Source organism: Anser brachyrhynchus (assembly GCF_964034855.1).
Source record: "Anser brachyrhynchus genome assembly, chromosome: 10".
Classification (NCBI taxonomy): Eukaryota; Metazoa; Chordata; class Aves; order Anseriformes; family Anatidae; genus Anser; species Anser brachyrhynchus.
Window position 1 is genome coordinate 14602048 of NC_137705.1, and position 22075 is coordinate 14624122.

Below are 22075 nucleotides of genomic sequence, written 5' to 3' on the forward strand. Positions count from 1 at the left end.
CTGGCTGCTTCTGTGGTGCAGATTTGTAGTTCCCTGGGAAGCAACAGTATAGCTGGTCAAGCTGTAATTAAAGCTAAAATGCAGTGTTTTGTTCAGATAAATGCTTTGGAAAAGAAACGTTTGCCAAACTCTCCTATGCAGATACTATTTTTCAAAACTGAGTTTTAGCTAATTAGCACTTACCTCAGATAGGCAAGCTTTCTTCCTAGGTGAGATGCTGAACGCGAGTTACTGGCCTCTGAGGAGCATAGACTGATGGTTATGTTATCTGATCCAGAATATTTCACGTGTTAAAGCTGTTGCAAGTTACTGTTTTCCACATAAACAAAGTGTAGGCTGTTGCTTCTCCTGAGTGACTGGCCTGCATTATCACGGCTTTGTCCCATGGCATAGAAGTAATTCTGTTGGTTGGGCAAATGCACAGTACAACAGAGTGACTTGAGCAACACTGGTGGCAAAGGAGAACCTAAGTGGTACAATAAATAAGAAAGCCAGACCACCTCCACACTTTCTGGTCTCAGTGAAGCAGCCCCCAGCCTTTTTCCATGATGTTAGACATTTTTCGAAATCTAACAGCACAGTAAGTGCTAAAACAAATGAAAGAAAAAAAAAGTCAATTTACAAGCCATAAATAAAATACTTGGGAACTGTTACTAATCCTGAAATGCTTGCCATGATCTTCTGATCCGACTTTGTGCTAGTTGCCCCTAAATTAGCATGTAGAAGAACTGCTTGGGACCAGAGCTGGTAGGATGCAGCAGCTCCAGACACCAAGAGGGTGTGGATGGTTCCAGAGCAAGTTGTGCTTGGGAGAGGAGGCAGCTCTGACCAGGGACTCCAGGAAGCCTGGGCCTCAGAAGAAACTGAGATTTTAGGGTTTTTGTTATTAAATATAACTGTGAGTAACACAACAGTTGCCTTCATTGTTTTTCGTGATGAAATGAGGCATGTTGAACTGCTTCCAGGTAGCAGATGGTAAGGATCCCACTTTCATGTTGGCTAGGTCTGCGACTGGCTGGGAAGCAGCTTTTCCTTTGTGTTGTAGGATCTGTCGCAGGAATTCTCAGACACACACACACACATACTCAAGCTGAAAGATGAGTAAACAATTTCCGTTATTCCTGGATGGGGAGGTGTATCCTGCCTCAGCAAGGGGCTCCAGCTCTGCTCAGAAGCACTCTCAAGTGTCTACTTACACACTTGCTGATCTGGAGCTGTAAATTCAAATTCCCTTTTTGCAACTGCTTGATAACTTTCTGCTTTCCTTTTTGGCTGTTAACAAAGAGTATTGCTTCATAGACTTGCTTCAAAATAAGAAAGGAATATGTTGGTATTTCCTTTCTGTTTTCAAGACAGTCTCTTCCAGCTGATGTCCTTCCATTATTTATCTAAGCGACCCATCTTCTTGAGTCAGCCAAGTTAGAGCCAACCGGAGACATAAAAACAGCTCTCAAACTTTCTGCTTGTCTCTACGAAGTGTTTCAAGTTATCTGAACCAAGAAAAAGTGAACGTTGCTGATTTCATGTAGTGCTTTGTATACCTGACTTAATGAGAGGATTTCCAAGATTGCCACCAAGCAGGCTTTGCTTGACAGTCAGTTTGTCTAAGACATGTTTGCAGTTTGGGATTTGCAGTTCTCTTAACTGTACTTCAGCTGTGGTGCTGGCAAGCCTGTGAAAGCTGACTGGTAGCTGATGATATAGCAAAAGTAATAGCCAAGGCAATTGGCAGAATTTTAGGGGTGATGGCAAAGTGTTTATGATTTAAAATGACAAAATGTGTAAAGTGCCTATGGCTCTGAATAGATGCTGAAAGAATAAATAAAATAAATTGGACCATCTGGCACTCACGACTTTCTGTGCAGTCTTAGCCAGCAGTTTGTAGGAAATTAAAACATGATAATATTGTCTCTCTCAATGGTTGTTAGGAGTGATCATTGTGAAACACGTGTAAACACTGAACTGGAATTTCTGGAAACAGCAGCATATGCAAAATTGGCAGAAAATCACAGTGCTCTGGGGATCGGAATAACTGGAAGGAGAGCACCAGCGAGCCTGGAAAGACTTGTGGGTCTGCGGGACAAGTAATGGCTAGTGCAGAATTGCTGGCTCCCCTGGCCAAGACACTGGCAGGTAGAAGAGCTGCTGGAGATGTGGCGCTGCACTAAGCCATCTAATTTCTTGCGGTCTGTGGGGTTTGGTAGGGCTGAGTGACATGGTGCCGTGTCCAAATTGCTTCTTGCCATCTTTCTCTCATCCTTCAGCAAGGCCGCTTGTCAGAAGGTTGTAAAGGGTGCTTTGAGTAACAGGCTCCGGTGATCGCGTTAGTAGGCTCCTGTTTTTTCATAAGTACTAATGAGTAAATCATGGAGAGGGCTTTTATGAACAGGCATCTTATTCAGCAATTTATAACCCACTGATCGCTGGCTTTAGTTGGTTTGGAAATACAATGCATTTCTCCTCCCAGTCTCATTTTTTAAATTCTTGGCCTATGCACAGTATGTCTCAAATGTTTTCTTCTCTATTTGAACATTTTCGTAACATCATTATCATTTTCTTTCTAGTCATAAATGTCAGTTTTAGGATTGAAGAAGAAAACATAGTAATTGGGAGCCTTTATTAAGCTCTATTGTTTGATGTATTTCTTTCCTTTTTGCGTGTATGCAACTTCTGTTGGAAAGCAAGCTCAAAAGGGTGCTGCCCAATTCACGCTGACTGAAAACATTTGTTTTGTCAGCTACACCTTGTATTAATGAGATTAAACAGAGGTTGTGGAAGAAAGGGACACCTTCTGGTTTGGCTGTGTCTAGTAGATTATGGTGAAAAGTAAAGCTTGTTGCTACCTGAGCACGAATTTGTGATATGTCTATCACAAAACATCTCAGCATATTGATGCTGGATTCACACTTGCATGGGACCCTTTGACCCAGAATATAAATCCAAAACTTCAGCTATGCCTTTAAAATGGACAGCTGTGAGGAGCTCAGGTAACAAAGATAGAGGCTGGGAGACAAGAACTTGAGCTGCCTTGGTAGCAGTTAGGGAGAAAGTTTGTGGCATAACAACACAAGCCAATGGGAGGGATTGTGTTTGCTCTCTTGCAGTGGAGTAGCAGCACATGCTTGCACATCAGTGGTGTATGTAAAGAAAGAGGTTTTATTTGCTTTCTTTATCTTTTTAAAGATGACGTTCATGGCTGAGACTGGTAAAAGGGCTGTATCCCTTCCCTGCATCCTTCTGGCGCATCATGACACAATGAGAACCTTTCTTCCCAGGCCCTGACTGTGCAGGATCCAGAAATGCTTCTCCAAACTAAGAAATTATGACTGTATTTCCACGTATTTCATGTTGCAGTTCTAAAGAGAACCCTTTAAAGGACGATGAAAGCAATGCAAGTCAAGCTGATGCTTGCAGCTGGAATCCCTGACATAAAGCCGCGAGCACATCTAGAAGTGAGGAGATCCAAGCTTTCATCCTGCAGTTTTTTCTTTTGGGAGCAGAAGTAGTTGATATTCAGAGTTTTTAATGAAATTTATCTTCGGATAAGACCCATTTCATCTAGCTGTTGCTGTCTAGAAATTAACTGCCTGGTCTTATACTCAGTAGCCAGTTGAGTGTAGGGGGGGGGATCTCCAGAGACCACTTCATGCCACCTTGTTAGACACCCATCATTAAGTGAGCCAAGAGCTGTCCCATTCAGCATGTTTGCTGAAGAATTTAGCTGTTGATATCACAAGATATGACTTAGCAATCGGTCCTGTTTGTAGCTAACCTTGGAGTGAGAACATTTCATTTCATTTAACTCAAAGTAGTCTAAAATTATTTTTTGGAAGGACTTAAAGCCTTAGCTTTTGTAAACAAGCTTAATTTTGGACCATCATTTTGTTTAGCTCCAAATGAAAATGAGGCCTCAATTGTCTCTTATATGAAACAGGTTAAAAAAAAAAAATCCCATCTTTAGACATTGATGAAGAACCTTTCACATTTCTAAATTAATTGGGCTTGATTGTCTCTGTGCTTTTTTCTTTTTGTTTGTTTCTCCAGTCAGTCTACTGAGAATGTTTATTGACAGGGCAATGTGGTGTTGGAAAAGTAGTCAGAGCCAGGGGATCTGAAAGGGGGATGTTTTATTCAGCATCAGGCTTCTGCCTGCTTGGTTGCGTGGAGCCTGGGACTCCAGACGGTGCTGCTGACAGCAGTCAACAAAACGTTACACTTCAAGGCCAAAGTGTGGAGTGCCATACTTCAGAAAAAGAATCTTGAATGTTTATTTCATGGGCAAATACCAGCTAATTTTTTTTTTATTCCCCTCCCCTCCCCAAAGCTAGCAAAGTGGCTCAATTTGGGTGGATTTTCCTGGCGATGCCAGAAAATGTTCTTGCTCTAACCGCACGAGTTGCCAAAGCTTTGAGTTGCATGCTCAGTCGAAGGGTGGTACAGCCAGGCAAGGCAAAGGTTGAAAGCTTTTTATTGTGGGCAAAGCAACATTTTTTTTTGTTTTGTTTTGTTTTTCATTTCAGTTCAGAAACCTCTGTATTGCTTTAGCTGAAATTAAAAAAAAAAAAAAGATGAAAGAAATTGCCTGAGGCATACACCCAGCATGTAAACTTTCAGCCTAAAGCCTGGCAGTGGTATAAATAACTGACAGAGGGTCTCGTACTGGAAAGCATTGGGCAATTTGGATAATGATGGCTCTAATCCTTCAGATACATTTACATGGAAACATCTAATGTCCATTGTTTTTTGAGTATGTTGCTTGCAGCTGGCATTCTCTTTTATGTAGAAAGAAGTATTGAAGCATTTTGTTTGCTGGAAAAAATAAAGTTTTCTATGCTGAAAATTGTGCAACTTGGCAAATGATGGCCAGAAATGCTAGAGCAACTGGCTGTCAAGTACCCTTTTAAGTTAACTCCGATTGCTATATTTCTAAAAGAATTGGCTTTATTTTGAGTTACCGTAGACTCTTTTTCCCCCTTCCATACTACTCCCATGCCTTCTACATGGCAGTAGATCATCTGCAGCTACCAGAAGGTGCTAGTGGCTTTAGTGGCTGTGCCAGATCTTGCTTTCAGTGGCTGTAGCAAGCATTAAAATTAGCCCTTCAGTTTCAGTGGCAAAACATTCTGTGATGTGTGACAGCAGCAGAGAAATGTTCCCAGAGCAGTGATGGATCCCACCACTTGTCCCGCTGTCATCTAGCCCTGCTGTGCTGAACTACCGACAGCCTGTTGGTACTGCTCTGGCACAAAGTTGTTCCAGTTTCACCTCCGTGAAAATTTTTGGGGGTGAGATGTAGTAGAGGGAACTTCACACTCAGCTGCTTCCGCCTGAACTGGTTATCGTTCTTATCGAACAGGGGAAAGGAGCATTGTTTCCAGCAGGTGATACGCCGGTTGCATTGTGCAAATTCATGAAATTTCTGCCAGATGCAGGGAGCTGGCTGTGAAATGTCACCTGACTTTTGGCAATAGCAACAGATGCAATTGCTCTTTAGTAAACCTATTGATTGCTTTTTTTTTTTCCAGATTACAGATGAGGCGATTAATTGCCTTCCTTGCAAAGTCTCCTGTGGTGCTGTGATGTCCCCTCTCCTCATGCTGCAGTGCGGGAGGTTGTTGGGAGCACTAGGAGGGAAGCTAGGCTGCCCACAGTCATGTTTGTAGTGTCTGGATTTAATCTCCGTTCAGGCGGCTGCTCAGCAAATTATCTTGTTTGCGCCAGAGACTGGGACTCCAGTGAATGCAACCTGACGCTCAGCCTAGGTGAATTTAAGGAGCAGCAGAAAGTGACAAGTTCACACCACTTGTGGTTTTTGTCCTTGCTGCCTTCACGCAGCCTTTCTGCATCGTGCGGTGCTTTGGCAATGCATCAGGTGAGATGCTCAAGCTAACGACCTCTGTCTCAAGTCCCATGCCTGGTATTAGGCTGAATGGCAGCAATCTGACTGCTTCAAGTGGAGCCATTGCCAGTTTTATGGGATATAGGTGAGATCAGAATTATAAACAGGCAGATGACTGATCAAAATGTGGCTGTTGAGGACCTTCAGCCCTGAATTGCTGCTTCCTACATGTGAGCGTGCTCCAGGTAGTCATCCCTTCAAAGGTGGCTGCTGAGAACCCTTTTTTCCCATTCTTTAGAAAACCATGAGATTGACAGAGTGAGGGGAGGGTGAGCTTTTATATCTGAGAGGTGAGGAAAACAAAGAAAAACGTGTACATCAGTGACATATTCCTAACTCATAATTGTCTTTAGCATACAGGTTGTTGGTGATTTTTTTTTTTAAATAGTGCTTTCTGAAAATTCTGGTACAGTATTAAAAACTAGTGCTGTTTCTAATAATTAAGATTGCATGATCAGGCTTCTCTTATTATTTTTCCCTTCTGCCTTCTCCTTTTACAAAGAGAAGCTGTACACAGCAAGATGGGAGAGCAAAATACAAGTGGGATGTTTGTTTGGATGAGGCAGGGTTAAAAACCCAGCTCACAGAGTGAACAAAAGCAACTGGGTTTTTGATCTCGCCATGTCTGATGCTGGGGATGTTCTTACTCCAAATTCAGTCACCATGGAAACAAAACTTCTCTTTAAGCATGCCGTATCTTTGATGGAGCAAGAGGCTTCTTTTTGGCAGACATTTTTCCATCTTCTTTGTGGATGGCTTGCGGATGATGAATACTTCTGGAACAAGTCGCTTTCTTCTCTCTCCTCTGAAATGCAATAAGTTTCTACTGTGCAATATGCAGTGTTCCCCCCTGAAACAAAGGCTCCACTTTTCAATAGGGTTCTAAAATCGCAGGAAACTTAAGCTGTCTCTTTTCTTCCAAAAATATCTAAAAATCAAAAGTTCACATGGTGTGTTGGTAAGAGTTTCTATAAAAAGGTGCTGTGACTCTCAGAGGTAGCACAAGTATCAAGCGATGTGGAAATTGCTATGGTAACTACTTTTATTGCATTCCAGAGTAAAAAGTCGGGTGAAACCTGCGCAGCCATTAGCAAGTAGGTGAAAACTTGCCTAGGGCAGAGCTCACCTAATAACCCTCTCTGTTGCTCACCTTATTCCTGCAGTGGCTTTTTCGGCCAGGAGCGGGTGCTGTGGGTGCCTGGTGCATGGTGCTCTGTGTTGGAGGTGACCCAGCTGCCCTTGATGCTCCTGGTGAAAGGGCTGCCCGTGAACCACAGACTGAATCATGGGCATGAAGAAAGCAAATGAGTGATGCTAAGCACTACACGCCTGATAATGTGCAATATTAAATATATCAGAGCCTGCTTTTTTCCTCGCCAGATGATTTACAAACTGCTCATCTACATCTCGTGTGATGAGAATGTCTTAATTTTTAATCTGAGGAACCACTGATAAATACAGCCCCGTCCTTCCTGCGGTACTGTGATGCCTATGAGGGTGACAAAGCTGACTGATAAGCTTCTGGGAATCGGTGGATTGTGTTGGTGTTGCTTATTGTTTATTTATTGTTGTTATTGTTGTTATTATTTGGATTACACTGTATTGAAATAGGGACAGACAGTAACGGGACTATCCATGTCTGGAGGAGTTCCCACCACTTGGGGTCAACTCTGAATGCAGAGAAGAGCATCCAAAAACACCCTTGAGAAGGAGAAGTGCCTGTCCTAAAGTATTCTTTCATTACATGAGGCGCACACTAGAGCGGCCCTTGTACAACTTGGTATCATTGCTGTGTGAAGAGGAAAGGCTGCGACCTTCAGGATATCGATAGATGGGTGTCTTCACTGGGATTTGTGTTGCTGTTCCCAAAGTTTGTTAATGGTCACACACTCATGAAGACTTTAGAGCTAAGTGTAGTAAATCAGTAGTAAAAAGGTTGAAGGTGGGCATGGTAGGATTTTAATCGCTTTACAGTGATGGGTAGGATCAGCATTTGTGTTTGAAGAAACCATTGTTTCATTAATTGTTCAGAAACAATTGTTCCTATATGGTTAGCGCACTTTAAAATACTGAAAGGCTTGCTCCGAACTTAGTTGTAAGCCACCACATATATGGATCTTTTACCTCGTCCAGGAAATTATTCATGCCTGTTACCAGCTCAAAGCTCTGTGAACAAGCTCTGTCAGCAAGCTGTAGCTACGCACTTGGAAAGGGCGACATTTGGGCTTTTCATACCAGATTTTTCAGACAATTCTGCAAGCTGAGGACTCGATGTTTCGTAAAGGATTAGAGGTTTTGTTTCACTAGCCTAGTCGCCCACTGTGAACATTTGATAACAGTTTTGTAGCAAGATGCTTGAGGACTTCAGGTTTAGGCTGCAAGGTCAGTGTCTGCTAAGGCTCAGGACAGTACCAGTGGTGACAAGCTCCTGCTCTGAACAAAAATCTCTGCAGCTGCCCTAGCACAGACCATGTAGAAAGAAGCAGATGTGTATCAGAGCTGTTTGGATCACTGCACGGATGAATTAAAGGCTATCTCTATACCTATTGCCAGCACAGTCATACAACGAAGCAAAAGGTAGTTTGAGATCCCATTTGTACAGAGCTCTTCCTTTGTATCTCAGAAGTTGCCACCCAAAGCTTTGACATCAGCACTACCTTATTGGTACAAACCACAAACTTACCATTGTATGATACTGTCCCACGTGTTCCCCAAGTGGGGAATTACTCATTGTCAGCTAAGCTCTTGCACTTCTACTGGGGGTGCTTGCCACTCAGGTTTTGCTCCGTGGATGAGGAGTGCCTGCTAACAACTTCACAATACAAAGAAAGTTCACGGTGGGGTTGGAGGATGTCAGCAAGAGGTTTGTGCCATGGTGCTGTTCAGCTTTGCCAATTAATACATTTACCCCAAAAGTAATTCTGTGTTATGGAGAATTTGGGGATAATCTGTGACCTTTAGATGAGGAAGCACGTGCCACGATGAGTGGATGGACTAGCTCAGAGCAGCCTGTTATTCCTGGAATGTAAAGAAGTGATTAGCCCTGAAAAAGGTATTTCAGTGACTGTGAGAATGGGCAGTGGATGAATGGATATAATTGTCAACCTGACAAGGATTAAGAAAATGAGCTCAAAAGCACCTGGCTTATGTAAAGAGCCCACCTAGAAATGCGGGTGCAGTACATGGGAATGGGCAGCAGTGCTTGGAGATATCAGCAGAGAAATAGGAGAGCTGAAATGCCTCAGTTAGAGAAGAAAAGGGCACTGGGTAAAAATGAAGTAGAACCTTTGTGCTTGTTTGTTTGATTTTTTTCCCTTTCTTTAACTATTTAACTAAAACTCTGTGCTTGGTGAGCCGGCTGGTCTTGCAGAGGGTGGTCGGCATGGCTGGAAGAAACCACAGCCCTGCAGAGCTGCTGGAGGTGTCAGTGCTGGGCCAGGCCAGGTGCGGAGGTACCTGAAATCCAGAGATGTGAGCCTGTGAAAAGGGCTAAAGCACAGCGATCCCAAGGACCGAAACCTGTTACCTGAAGGGCTCCTCTGGGAGAGACTGGCCGACAGGTGAAGGGCAGCTGAGCCGTAAGCACACTGCCTGTAGGTCTGAACTGGGCTTTCCCCGTGGCTCCGACTTCCAGCCTGGGCTCCCATCACACAACGCTTTCAGCTCCCTTCATGGCAGCGGGGCTGATGGTGCTAAACACAGGGAGGCACCCGGCGCTCTGCAGGATCCTCACCCTGAAAATGGTTTTGAATTACATGGGGATTTGTGTGTGATCCTTGTATTTGCATGTTACGTCAGCTCAGGATGGCTGTGTAGTCCCTTCTGTGTATGCTCCCTGCAAAATTTTGGTACTTCCTTGTCCTATGTGTCCTTAGGAAAACGAGTTGGTTGAAAGGAGAAGACAAAGACCAGTAATCCTGCATTTTTCTTTCAGCTCCTTCTGTGAGTGGTGTTTATATTAGTATCAGTAGCAGGTTTGCAGATTTGCTGTCTAGATTTGAGCAACAGCCTTAAATCTGAGGTATAAACTGTTGTATTTGCCAGCTTGCAGTAACGAGCAAGACCTGACAAATGTAGAGTGACGATGAGAGGTGTCAGAGCACGTAACGCTGTGACCTTGGAAGACGGTGGAAAGGCTCACGGCACTGAAAATTCCTAGAAAGCATCACCCTGGGACTGAGTCAGGGAGCACTGCAGTGGAAAAAAACATGACATTTCTGTATTCGGCCAAGTCGTCTATGAAATGCTGTAATGGTGAGGCTTGGTATCATTGATCCCTGCTTTTACAGAGGGTTTTGATTTGATTATTCCAGGTAGCTAGAGATGTCTTCAAGATGGCTGGGCATGATTTGTTTGAAAAACTAGGTCTGTCTGAATTTCTGTCCCTTGTTACAGTAAATAATCAAATGCGTAAAGATGCTAAGATCAAATTAGAGGCAGACAGACTTCAGCTCAGCCTTTTTGGCTGCAGGCAGGATGAACAGTGCTGTAAACTTTAAGTATGAAAGCCAAAGGGGCTCTCAGGAAAGCTGTTGGTAGAATAATGTAAGAAAAATGGCCATGCTCTGCAGCCTAGCTATCTGCGTACTCAAAATCCCGTTCAATATTTAACCTTTTTTGTTACTGTCTTGGTAAGAAATGCTCATTGGGAAATGTTACAGTGGAAGATGTACTACAGGACCAAAACAGCCTGTGGAGGACAGTTGCCAAGGCGCTTCTCTAACTTACTGCACAAAGATAGCAAATAAAGCTGCTTTTGCTTTGTATGATACCTTGCAATCAGCACTTGGTGCACCCACCCTGAGGAAACCAAGCCGATGTGCATCCCTGGCCACGTGCTGCCTTCAGCGAGAGGGGGTGTCACGATGGTCAGGCACTTTCTTGCTGATCTGCCAGCGGGTTATAAAGCTTCCACTCAGCTTGTTATTCTTCAGTAGTCTGTGGTCGTCGCTCCTTCATACCAGCCAGTCATGAGCCGTATGTTTCATGGGCAAAAGGTTATGCATGAGATAGTGTAGGCGTTTTTTTTTCTGGTGCACATCACACGGAGTTAGCATTTACGATACACTTGCACAACTAAGGGTAACAGTGTGCCACGTGGAATTAATTTCCTGAGACAATGGAAGTGCCTACTTTCTCCAGAATATTCTTACCACTGTTGCAACATTAAAAACCACTTTGTAGAACAGATGCCATTTGCTGTAGCTGGTAACTCCCTGTTCAATACATGCACAGTCAGCATGGGCTCGGTACCAGCTGGGCGCGCTCAGATCTGAGGCCACAGGCACTGACATCAGAAAAAATAAGGAGGCACTCAGGAGCTGTCTGAATTGGTTAGATGGCACTGCCAGGGCACAGAAAAACAGGGGCAAACAAGCAGAGGGAGCCCACAGTCTCGTGTGCCTCGGAACTGGTGATTTGGGCCTGTTCGTGGGTGTGGGAGTGAGGGAAGGGGTGGAAGGAAACAGCACGGCAGGATTTAGGATGCTGGGAATGCTTTGTGTGAATGCCAGAGCGTGAGTCCACGCAGCAGAATATGGTTCCCTGCTACTACTGGAAAGACTAACTGGCTTCAGGTTGGAGAATCGAGGTGCAAATCTTCTTCTAACTTGAATCATAACATAATATTTTGAGATTAAATATTATTAATTCAGTATCTTAGCTCCTGAGTTAAGCTCCAGGCACTGTGGGTCTCTGCACATTTAAACCCTGAGGTGCAGATGACTGAGCAGCCGGCAAAGAAAATGCTTCTGCAGGTTCAGGAGCTGCTTGCTGTCCTCCTGAGCCAGCACAGAACCAGCTCCTCCGGGCGGCAGGACGGAAAGCCATGGGCTGAAGTTGCCATCTCTCCTGTAATGTTTTAAATCAAAGCCCCTCTTGTGGGCTTGATGCCCATGGGGAATGGGCATAATGGTTCCACAGGACCTGAAGGGGGCTTCCAGGTTGCACAAACATCAGCTTTTGCCTGATTCCCAGAGGGAATTCAGAGTTTTTGCCAGCCCGAAGTGTCGCTGGAGACTGTAGAACATGTGCTGTTTGTTACCTGAATACGGACACTTGTGACTTCAGTGAAAAGGATGCAACTCGTCCCTGGGGCAGTATAAGAAGGCCTGTCTTTAAGCAATAGACGGTGTGCTTAGTCCTGTGACAGCCAGCATTGTCGCCGTGTTGGCGGTTGCTGAGGTCCTCACCAGCCTCTGTGTGCAAAGAGCAACTCCCATTCTCTGTCTACTAAATGGGTGCGTGGGGGTTCACTTGATTCAGACACCGTCCGGACACCTTGCTGCGTTTGGTTGAGGCTCCTTACGAGAAGTAAGGCTGAAGCCACGGTCTGTCAAATCCTCCGCGTGCGGGTCCAAGAGCCTTAAGCTCTCGTTGCTTCCCCCGCTGAAGGCTGCTCCACCCGAGCAGGGAAGGTCACTCTTCCGGGTAACTTTGCCTGAAGTTGGTTTTCATTTCTTTTAATGTCTCCAGCTTTTCTCTAATCCCCAAGCCAAGAAACTAACTGAACTTCCAGCCTCTTCATACGAGTGGAGAACATCCTGAAAATAATTGCTGCAAACAAAACTAATCTCACACTGCCTGCAGAACACCCCTGAAGAATTGCCTTCTAAGTGCTGGGAGTTAGATAAGAAATAAGCTCTCTTTAGTGATGCGTGTGCTTTCTAAATCAACTCCTTTTAAACAGACTTGCTGCTTAAATCTGTTTATTTACTGTGGCACATTGTGCAGATTATGTTTTAAGGAGCTCAGCAACCAACATCAGAGCTTTTTACATAAGTGAGATCCGAGGAAAAACGGGAGTGAGATTTCAAATATCCCATTAATCTTTTCACTTTAGGTCTGAGCCAGCTTCAAATTGCACCGAACTGCTGCCAAGCGTGAGCGAGCTTCGGTCCAAATAAAGGAGCTCTGGCAGGTCTGAGCAGCGAGGCTTTGTTTCAGGAGTGTTTCAAGGAGAGGGGAGATCGCCTTTTGGTTGCCACTCCACCGAAGCAGCGCGGCGCTTGTGACAGCCCCATGCCAGCTGGCCCCAGCTGCGCGTGCTGAAGGCCCACTTAAGCTTTTCGCATTTCTTCACTTGTGTTTTTAATCTGGGTGTACTGAGGTAGCTGTTAAAATGTGTTTGTACATGGGAGGCTTGGAGTGAGACGTGACTTAATCCTGCGCGCACGTGCGGTTCAGCCCCTGCCAGGCACTGGAGGGCCCATGATTTAACGCTGTGCTGGGACTTCGCCTCGATAGCAGCCGCGGGATTCTGCTCTTCTTGGATCCAGTTCTGCTGCCACCAATCTACAGCGAACCTGAGTTCCTTGTGTGGGTCTTCTGTAACATGAAGCCCGGGGGCTAAAAGGGAATAACGAGAAACACGTGCTGCCAGCGCGCCGCTGGCTGGGCTGGGGCTGCGAGACGTTGCAAGAAGCTGAGGGCAGTCCCTGGTGTAAGGAGGGGGATGCGGCCGGTCTGCGATCTCGTAGCCTACCCGTGAGGATTTGGGGGTTTGCCTTTCCCTTCCGGGGGTGTGGGCGGAGGAGGCTGCTCCTGGAGGCTGGCTGAGCGTGCTTTGCAGAGGGGCGAGCATCTCTGGGGGGATGATTTCCTGAGTTTCTGCTGAGGGAAGGGAGCTCCCTTCCCAATGTGTTAGCAGCTCAGGACGTGTGTGCAATAACCCTGGAAATCCCTCCTGCTATCTGCCTGCTGTGTGTTCTGTGTGATCTCCTGTTTGGCAAGTCTTCCCAAACACCAGTTTCTTGAATTTTCCTTGAACTGAGGAGCGCGATGACCACAGCAGTGAGGAGGTTGTGGCTTCTCTCATCTCCTGCACGCATAAATCTGGATATCTGCTGCATGGTGTGAGCGTTGGCTAATCTCAGCAGGCTGATTCCAGGGCCTTTGGCATGGTGTGTGTCCAGGTCTCGTGCAGAGCCCAGGGCTGGAACGCAGAAACTTGGGGAGTTTCACCAGACCTTGTTCTTCCTCCCCTACGTCCTGCCTTCTCCCTCCAGTGAATGTTTTCACTGGGGCTGTAGGCACTGCTGGGGGGGGAGGGAGGAGTTGGATGAGGCAGTGTGATTGAAGAATTGCTTAAAGGTACTTGCATCTTCATCGGATGCATTTTTTGTTATGATTTTGAAGCCTTCTACTGACTGGAAAGCAGGTTTTGGTGTCTTCACTTTGGCTTGACTCTACCGTCCCCCTGTCGCAGCCTGGCTGTTAACTTTGCTAAGATAAAGCATAAAACCGGCTGCCTGCGTTGGTGCCTGCAGGCCTTTTTTTTTCCATGGCTTTGGCTTGATGTTACAGTGGCTTAAATTTCTTCAGAGCAAAGTCATGCAGCGGGATAAAGCCTGTTCAGGAAAGTTTTGTGTGCTCCTCTAACCCAGTGACTTGCACCCCTTCACAAGGACGTAGCATGGGGCTGCTGCTGTTTGTATCCCTGTGCCTGGGGTACACCGCTGCTGGATGTCTCTGGACACTTTTTCTCCCCTTCCTCCCATAAATCTTGGTGTAGAGAGTTGCTCTTTGGGGTTTTCCTGCCTCCTGAGAGTGCACAGGAAGAGTGAATGTGACAGCCGATTTTGGAGACAGGGCAGTACGTTCTCCCACGCACTTCTTATAGCTTTCTGGAGAGCCTAAGGCTGATTCTTTCTTTTGACATCCCTCTTTTTTTCCCCCTTTCTGCTCACCTTAGCGTTCCTCTCACAAACTCAGGTGAATTTATTCCCTGAAGTCAAGCAAGACAGCACCTCTGGATAGAAATAGAAACCTGATGTGTGCAGCTTCTCCACACCCACAGAATGTGGTGTTCACCCCTTTGCATCCCTGTGAAATGCCAGCAGTGGAAGGAGGATGGAGCCTTGGCCGTGTTGTCACCTGCCTGGACACTTAGCTAAAATCTGGTCCAAGGTTTGCTGAGGCAGAAGCTTGGCCATTGCAGCAGCAGATGCCATTCCATTGAATTTCCGAATAAAATGTCACTGTGTGTTGGTGCGGTAAAAGGCATGTTGCTTCTTGTAGGCCGGCCAGCAAGGACAATGTTTCTGGCCGGGTACTGTGCAATTAAAAAGCAACCCCGTGCTTTATGTTCACGGTACCTGGCTCACCGGTCTGCCTCCTCTCAAGCCGATCTGTCGGTCTGGCAGGGCTGGCGCCGAGGTTGATTTGCTCCAAGAGGCAAACAGAGCCAAGCGGAGGCTTAAATGGACAGCAAACGGAGGGCTTTTCCCCTGAGTGTCTTCTGCTGATGCTACGTGCTAACATCTGCTGAGGCTTGTATTCCCGAGCTGCTCCTGCTGCTCTTTTTCAATGTTTCTTTGTGTGTAACGGGGGAAAGGGGAGACACTTTGTCAGCTGGGGGTTTTGCAGGGAGCTGCACTTTCCTTGGTTCCCCCCGTGGCAGGGAGGAGGCTCCCAGAGCATCCCTGTTTGGAAGGGGACACTCCTGTGGGGGAATTTCACCTTTGGGGAAATGCAGAGCAAGCCTGAAAAGAAACCCAGAAGTAGAGCCTGAGGCTCCTGGAGGCAGGAGTGAAAGCCACATCTGCTTTCAGAGCAAAAAAATGGCAACACCACCTTGTTGAGCAACAAGTGTCTAATACGGATTGAACTGGTCCTTCCCTCCTGCTCTCTTTTTATCTTTCTGGTGCTCAAACGTATACTGACATCCTTGTTTCCCTCTCTACCCTTTGGGAAATAAAAGACCAATGAGTACCTGTTGGGAAGCTGTCCCTTAGCAGCATCTCAGGTTGAGATCTGCTTTTTTGGAGTTTTCAGATGGCCACGTGTAATTGCACCCTCTCTGGCTTTGCTTCTGGGCTTGCAAAAGGTGAGGTTCAGCCCAATGAAAATGTGCTGCAGTCAGAGATGCACTGCAAGTCGTCTTCTGTATGTTGATTTATTTTCCTTCTCTTTCGCAGGGCAACTCGTACACTTCCTCTCTCCTCTTTCCTAAAGAAGACAAATACATCTTTTTTCTTCTTTCTGTAAGTTGTAAACTTCTGGAAATGTTTTTGTTTTGCTTGGAGGTAACTAAAAATTGCTACATTAATTTTAAGTCTGTTGTTGAATAATAAGTGCCTGGAGGTTTGCTTTTTGCCTAGTAGGTTAGTGCCTGATGAGATTTAAAAGATGACCAAGACATAAAACCCTGAGAGCAAGAATTCATAGAGAAGAGATTAAAAAAAAATAATAATAACGAGAATGGAATTACCTTTCAATTTATTATTTTTTTCTCCTTAATATTATCTGGGTCCAAAAGTGTCCCAGAATTTGGATTGTCATGAATACTGGTGTTCTCTCAGCAGCACTTTCAAGGGCAAATATCCCCAGACGTGCTGAATAACAAATCTTGCTCCCTTCCTTCAGAGGAAATCTTGTGCAGTGCCATGAAACGGTCACTTGCGCCACGTTCTCTGCCCCACCATCTAGTAATCCGGAGTGTGATTTGCCAAGTAAAGCATCACAAAGTCTACACCTGGGACACAAAACACTACAAAATGTGCATCCCCCATGGTGGAGTATAGATCCTTTTCTTAGGGAAAGCCAGGGGGCCTTGCAGGGACATTTGGTTGAACCTCAGATACTGAGAGTGTCCAAACTCCCCTGACTTGGCCTCTATAAAATGATCTGGTGTTACGCTTCCAAGCACTGGGCTTTGTGGGGTGCCCAAAGAGCCGTTTGCGTAACCACCTTTATGTTTCTGTAATGGTACTGATTGTAAAATGGTTCCTTTTTGTGATGCATGAGGCTGATGTTTGGAAAGAAATGAATAGAAGTTGCTGGGAAGTTTCAAGTTTAGAAAAGAGTTCCTTTATATAAAAGTGCATTTTTATGGTGTTTGTTCTTAAGTGGATCTGATCTTGTGAGATAAAGAAGAGACTTGCTTTTGAAGCAGAAAGTGAAACAAATATGCAAATAAGTAATTAATGAAGAAGCACACAATTAAAAACCCCCACAACTCCAGCAAGTGTGTTCATGAGAGCATTATATTAACACTGGTAAAACGAAGTGCTGAGAGAGGCCCCAGATAGTAGGTGTATTTTGAAATCTAAGCCTGTGGCTCTTTTGGTTACCAGTAAATGCAGATTCCATGCACGCAGGGCTCTAACGGCAAGGCTCTGCACTGAGCAAAATGTCATCTCCAGCTTCATCTCCTCAGCCCTTGTTTGCTGGGGCTGGGGACCCAGAGGGTCTCTGGGGGCACTGGCGTTAGCACAAATGCTCACAATTGTTCCCAATTAAGTGGATTTCTCTTTACTCAGGTCTCTTTGATCCTTCAGAAAAATATCAACAGCAATTTAGACGTTTGTGGCGCATGTAATACATTTAAACTGTTATGCTGCTATTATGTCGTGCCTGGAAATAACATGTAGCGTATTTGTAAACGGCAAATTGTGGTATTGGCCTTTTGTTTCAGCTCTTGTGAGCCGCGTCCTTTCCAAATCAAACTTGGGGGAATAATGTGTAATAAGAGCATGAAAAACAGAAACAACTGCCATATCTTGGGAGCAGCACCCTCTATGTTCTCTGCAATCAAAAGGATCCCTGCCGCTGTCAAAGGTACAATGAAATGGGCTTTGGGGCTTTTAAGGTTGGAGAAGGGAATTTCTGATCGCTTGTTTGCTGCCACAGGGCAGCTGCTTGTCCCCAGAGGAGGCGATGGCTGCGCACCGTTGAGAGAAGGCTGCACGAAGACATCTTCAGATGCAGGAATTCAGCTGGATAGCAGCGGCTGAGGTGACTGCACCCACCCTGTACAGTGCTGCTTGCAGGGCCTTGGCCACGCAGGCAGCGCTCCTGAACCCTTTTGCAGTTGCTCGCATGAGGCCAGGTCAAGTGGGCTGCTGCCAGCAGCTGCACAGCTCCCGGGGAGCGGTGTCGCACCAGGGGCTCGCTCTCCAGGGTGTTGCTAGTGTTTGGACGACAAACCGCTGAAAGAAGTTGGCAGGAAGGATAGGGATGTGAAGATACAGGTGACTCCTGTCCTTCAGCTCAAACAAAAGCAGTGCTGTGGACTGCTAATAAATGCCCTGCTGCCAAGTGTAACTTGGATGTGAATTAAAACTAGGTTCTTGATGGTTTGTAATCACATAAGATCTCTCGACAGCTTCTGAAAGTGTGTAGCTCTAACCCCAGTGTCCTGGCCACTTTCCAGCTCCTGTAATTACCGTCTGTCTTTCCTGCCCCTTCCCTCTTCCACCCCTGTAGTTTCAATTAGATAAGTCGTTCTTCACTTCTCTCCAGAATAATGCATGTGCCTGCGTTCTCCCGACAGGGAAAGTCTCCAACACCCACTATGTTTTTTTTTAATCTAGACATCATTTGTTTTACATTGTAGTTTTATTATCTAATTAGTGTTATCACGTGAGCATACCTGATGCAACCTGCCTAGTGCTGGGGCCTGAAGCTTTGCAGGGAGTGCAGCATACAGTTTATTATATTCTAAACTCAACTCAGTGAATTATTTAGACTTGTACCAGGCTTCCCAGTAGCTATATCTGTCGGGAGGAAGTTGGTTAACTCATTTGTATGTGATAATACAAATATCAGAACCTAGAGTCCTTAATGACTCATTTCTGGCCACTGTGGTTTTTTGCACAGCATTTTAAAAAGTGCCCTGGGATGCTGAAACAGCATTTCTGTAACTGGAGCTGATGGCAAGCAACAGCACGTGGCGTTGGCCGAGCCCTGGTCTGAAGCTAAGGCTGCAGAGGAGCCTGGGTGGTGACACGGGGCGGAAAGAAGCCGGGCTCTGCAGCGGGAGGCTGTGAAGTCTTTAAATGGCTTTGCAGGCTTTTTCCTGCTGTGCTGTGGCAGTGCCCCTCAAAAGCAACCCGAGCAGCTGGCTGGGTGCGGTTGCAGAGGCATTTCTATTGCTTTTTAAACTCGGGTGAGTTTTTTTCAGTTGAACAAGGAAAGCAGGTCCTTTACCCGGATGGGAGCTGCGAGCAGATGGACAATGACTTTGCATGAGCCACTCTGTTGTTGGAGCAGCGATCCTCATTGACAGAGAAGTTAATAAACAGCAGCAGAGTATTCCACAATAGGCATCTCCAGTCCACTGCCTGCAACTGTTTGTAATTCAGCTCAGGACCTCACAAAATCTTGTGTTTCCCAGCCTGTCATTTGAATGTGTCAGCTGGAATTAAATGAGGTCTAGTTCAGATGTGGTAAAATTGATCTTTGCTTTCTGTACTTAACTGGGATTAGCCCAGGACTGTAAGTTTTTGGAAACAGCCTATGCAGCTACAGAACGCTAATAGTGTGGTACGTGGATTTGCTGTATGGAATGTGCACAAGGTGTGGTATAAATAAGAGATGACCGCATACAGTGCTGGAAGAAAATAAATGGAGAAGGATAAATTGTCTTCAGAATCTTGTAAGAATATACTGTTTGCTTAAGGAGGAGAGTTTAATTAAACTCTAGGGGTGAAATACATCCCAGGGGAAAAGGCCAGCTTTCGTATGCATCAGAGTTGCACATTAACCTGGTTCTTCTGGGAGGTACTTGGAGGTACTTGGAGGGTGTCACTGGGGAACAAATCAGCGCCCCTTGATGTGGGCAGAGGGGAGATGACCTTTTGGACTTTGGGTGCTTTTCTGCCCTTTATCCCCTCTCCTGCTCCTTTCCAGAGTCCAAACCCCACAAGATCAGTTCATTACCCGGTTGCTGCTGATGTTCTCTTTCCCCTTTCTGTTGCTCAGGAGAGCTGGGAGCCCCACTCCTGCCTGCTGGGAGCTTGTGGGTTGCTGGCAGCCCCAGGGGGACACAGCACCGTGCTTGGTGGGAGGAGATGCAGAGGCAGCACACACAAGTGGCTGAGCCCCGCAGAGGATTGGAGCAAGAGACCTACCTGTCCCCAGCTATGCAGAGCACGTGTCCGTTTGGGGATCAGTCCCTGCCTTGAAAGAAGGTATGAAGAACAATAGTTCGTACACTGTAGAGAGCCGCATCTGCTGTGTTGCAAAGTACTCTCTGTTTTGACGAGAGCCCATAGAAACACTGGAATAAAACCATTAGGAGGTTGTGTCTGCTTCCTGCCTTGCTGTCTGCACTGTCTGTTGCAGGTGTAATGAAAGCACATGTGGTCCATTGGGCATCTTTCTGCTCCTGGGGAACTGTGCAGGCTGTGATGCGCATTAATCTGATAAAAATTAGAGTGGGGCAAATCTTGAGCTATTCCAGAGCCAATTATGGAAAATGGAACGCACTTACTCAGATCTGCTTCCTGTGGTTTTTCAGAGAAGTGTCTTAGCAACACTTGCACACGTCTGCATGAGCAATGCAACTACTGTACGTTTAGTGTAGGTGGAGGGAGACTACTCTGCTTCAGAAGTGGTTAAACATATAAAGTACTTAAGAAAAAGTTCTTAGCTGTGAGCAGTCTGGCTGGTAAAGCAGACAGTACTGGGGAAAGCAGTAGAACTGTGTTGGCAAAAAAATCATACTTGGAGATTGAAGCATTATCAGTGAGAACCCTCTAAGGGCGAGAGAACAAAAGCATTCTGACTAGCAACTGCTTCATTATAAAGAACCAAACCAGCCCTTGAAATCCTGCTGGTCAGTTACAGCATTAGTTACGATAAAGTTTGTGTGGTTCTAAAGTAGCTTGAAAGCAGCCTTAAAATCAGTGACAAGTTTTTTCGTGGCAGCCAGGTGTTTTTCTGACTCCTATTTTCCTGGGCTTTTGCAGGAAAATTAGCTTTTTATGCAAGTTCAAATAAACTCTGCGTGTGTGTACAGCGGCTGGACGCTGCAGATCTGGGACGAGCAGACTCGCTTGTTCCTGTACATCCTGCATGGGCAGGCTGTGCAGGAGAACTCTGGAGTCCTGGACAAGGCTGACCCAGCGTTCGTAAGACACGTCTGGGCAAGTTTATTAAACCTATGCTGGTCTGAGCTGAAAAATCTCTGCAAAACCCTGTGTTGAGCAAATCCACCTTTAGTTCTCTCTGAGTAAAACCACTCCACAAACATGAGCAAAAATCCATATGTGTTACTTACAGCTGACTTATCTTTTCATACAAAACATTTCAGTAAAAAGCAAAAAAAAAAAAAAAAAGAAAAAAAAAGACTGGGCGTTCTCTGTGCATGGGGGCTTTGCAGTGCAGCATGTGTGAAAACAACTGCACTGTTTGGCATTCCAGAGAATCAATAAGGCACATTATAGAAACTCTGAGCCAGGAGTGTTTCCCATCCTTTGTGTGTACTGGTAAGTCTGGGAACAGATCAATGAGTTTATACCAGTGCTCAACAATACCACTGGATCTTTCTGAAGTAATTGGGCAATTCACAGAATGAAAAATGTCATCTGAGGGTGCTAATGTTCATTTCTGTAAGAGGAACATTTATCTGCTATTGCGGTGTTCTATGAAGACCAGGCAGCCACAGAGTCACAGACGTCCTTTTTTTTTTTTTTGAGGTAATTCACTTCCTTTTAAGGTTGCAAGTGAAAAACAGACTACTTTGTGACTGTTGAATACTCTGGTGCTTACGGTACTGGTGGAATGGGGAATGTCTTTATGCTTGTTATTTCTGTCTGTCAGTGCTTAGCAGTAAGGCATGTTTGGTTACAAGCAACTTGTGATGCATCTTAAGCTCCACACCAGCCCCCTTTTCCCCTGCCCTTTCCTCTGAGCTGTGAATTACTGGACTTGCAAGGGGAGGAGGAGGAATGGGAAGGGTCTGTGCCCAAGACTTCCCCAAAGGTAACGCGTTCGGCCCAGTTCTGGGCTTTGTGAGCCAAAATGCTCTGGGTTGCACTGGAGAGGCTCTGCAATGGCACCGCAGTTCAGCGGTTGGATGGGCAAGTCAGGGAAGTTCCATAAGAGAACGCTGATGTCTGTAATCCTTCCGTGCTCTTCTCTTACAGCATCCTATGCAAAATGTCTGCAACACGAGGATGTCACAGTGAAAACACAAGCAGTGCCAGCGGAAACAGAGATCCACAAAGAATATTATTCATTGCACCATTGGGGAAATTAAATCAAATTAAGCCCTGTTCCATTTGTTGGGGTAGGAGATTATTCCTCATTGTGCCAGCAGTTCTTTATTTCCCTCCGTGAGGAATTCATCCAAAGTCTAAATTTTGAATGGCTCCAAAATAAAATTAATTTAAGCTGTGCCAAACACTTACTGTCATTTCCTCCTTATCACTCAGAAGTGAATCCCTTAGT

General features: G+C 45.6%; 1 long non-coding RNA gene across 1 annotated transcript in view; it reads left to right on the forward strand.

The window, feature by feature from the left end:
• Positions 1–22075, forward strand: part of LOC308200385 — a 191363-nt gene that overhangs the window by 115709 nt on the left and 53579 nt on the right. Inside the window, exons 23-26 of the long non-coding RNA XR_013955582.1 lie at positions 15817–15882; positions 17316–17458; positions 17531–17635; positions 19604–19812. This is a non-coding gene — a long non-coding RNA (uncharacterized lncRNA). The remainder of the gene's footprint in view (positions 1–15816; positions 15883–17315; positions 17459–17530; positions 17636–19603; positions 19813–22075) is intronic.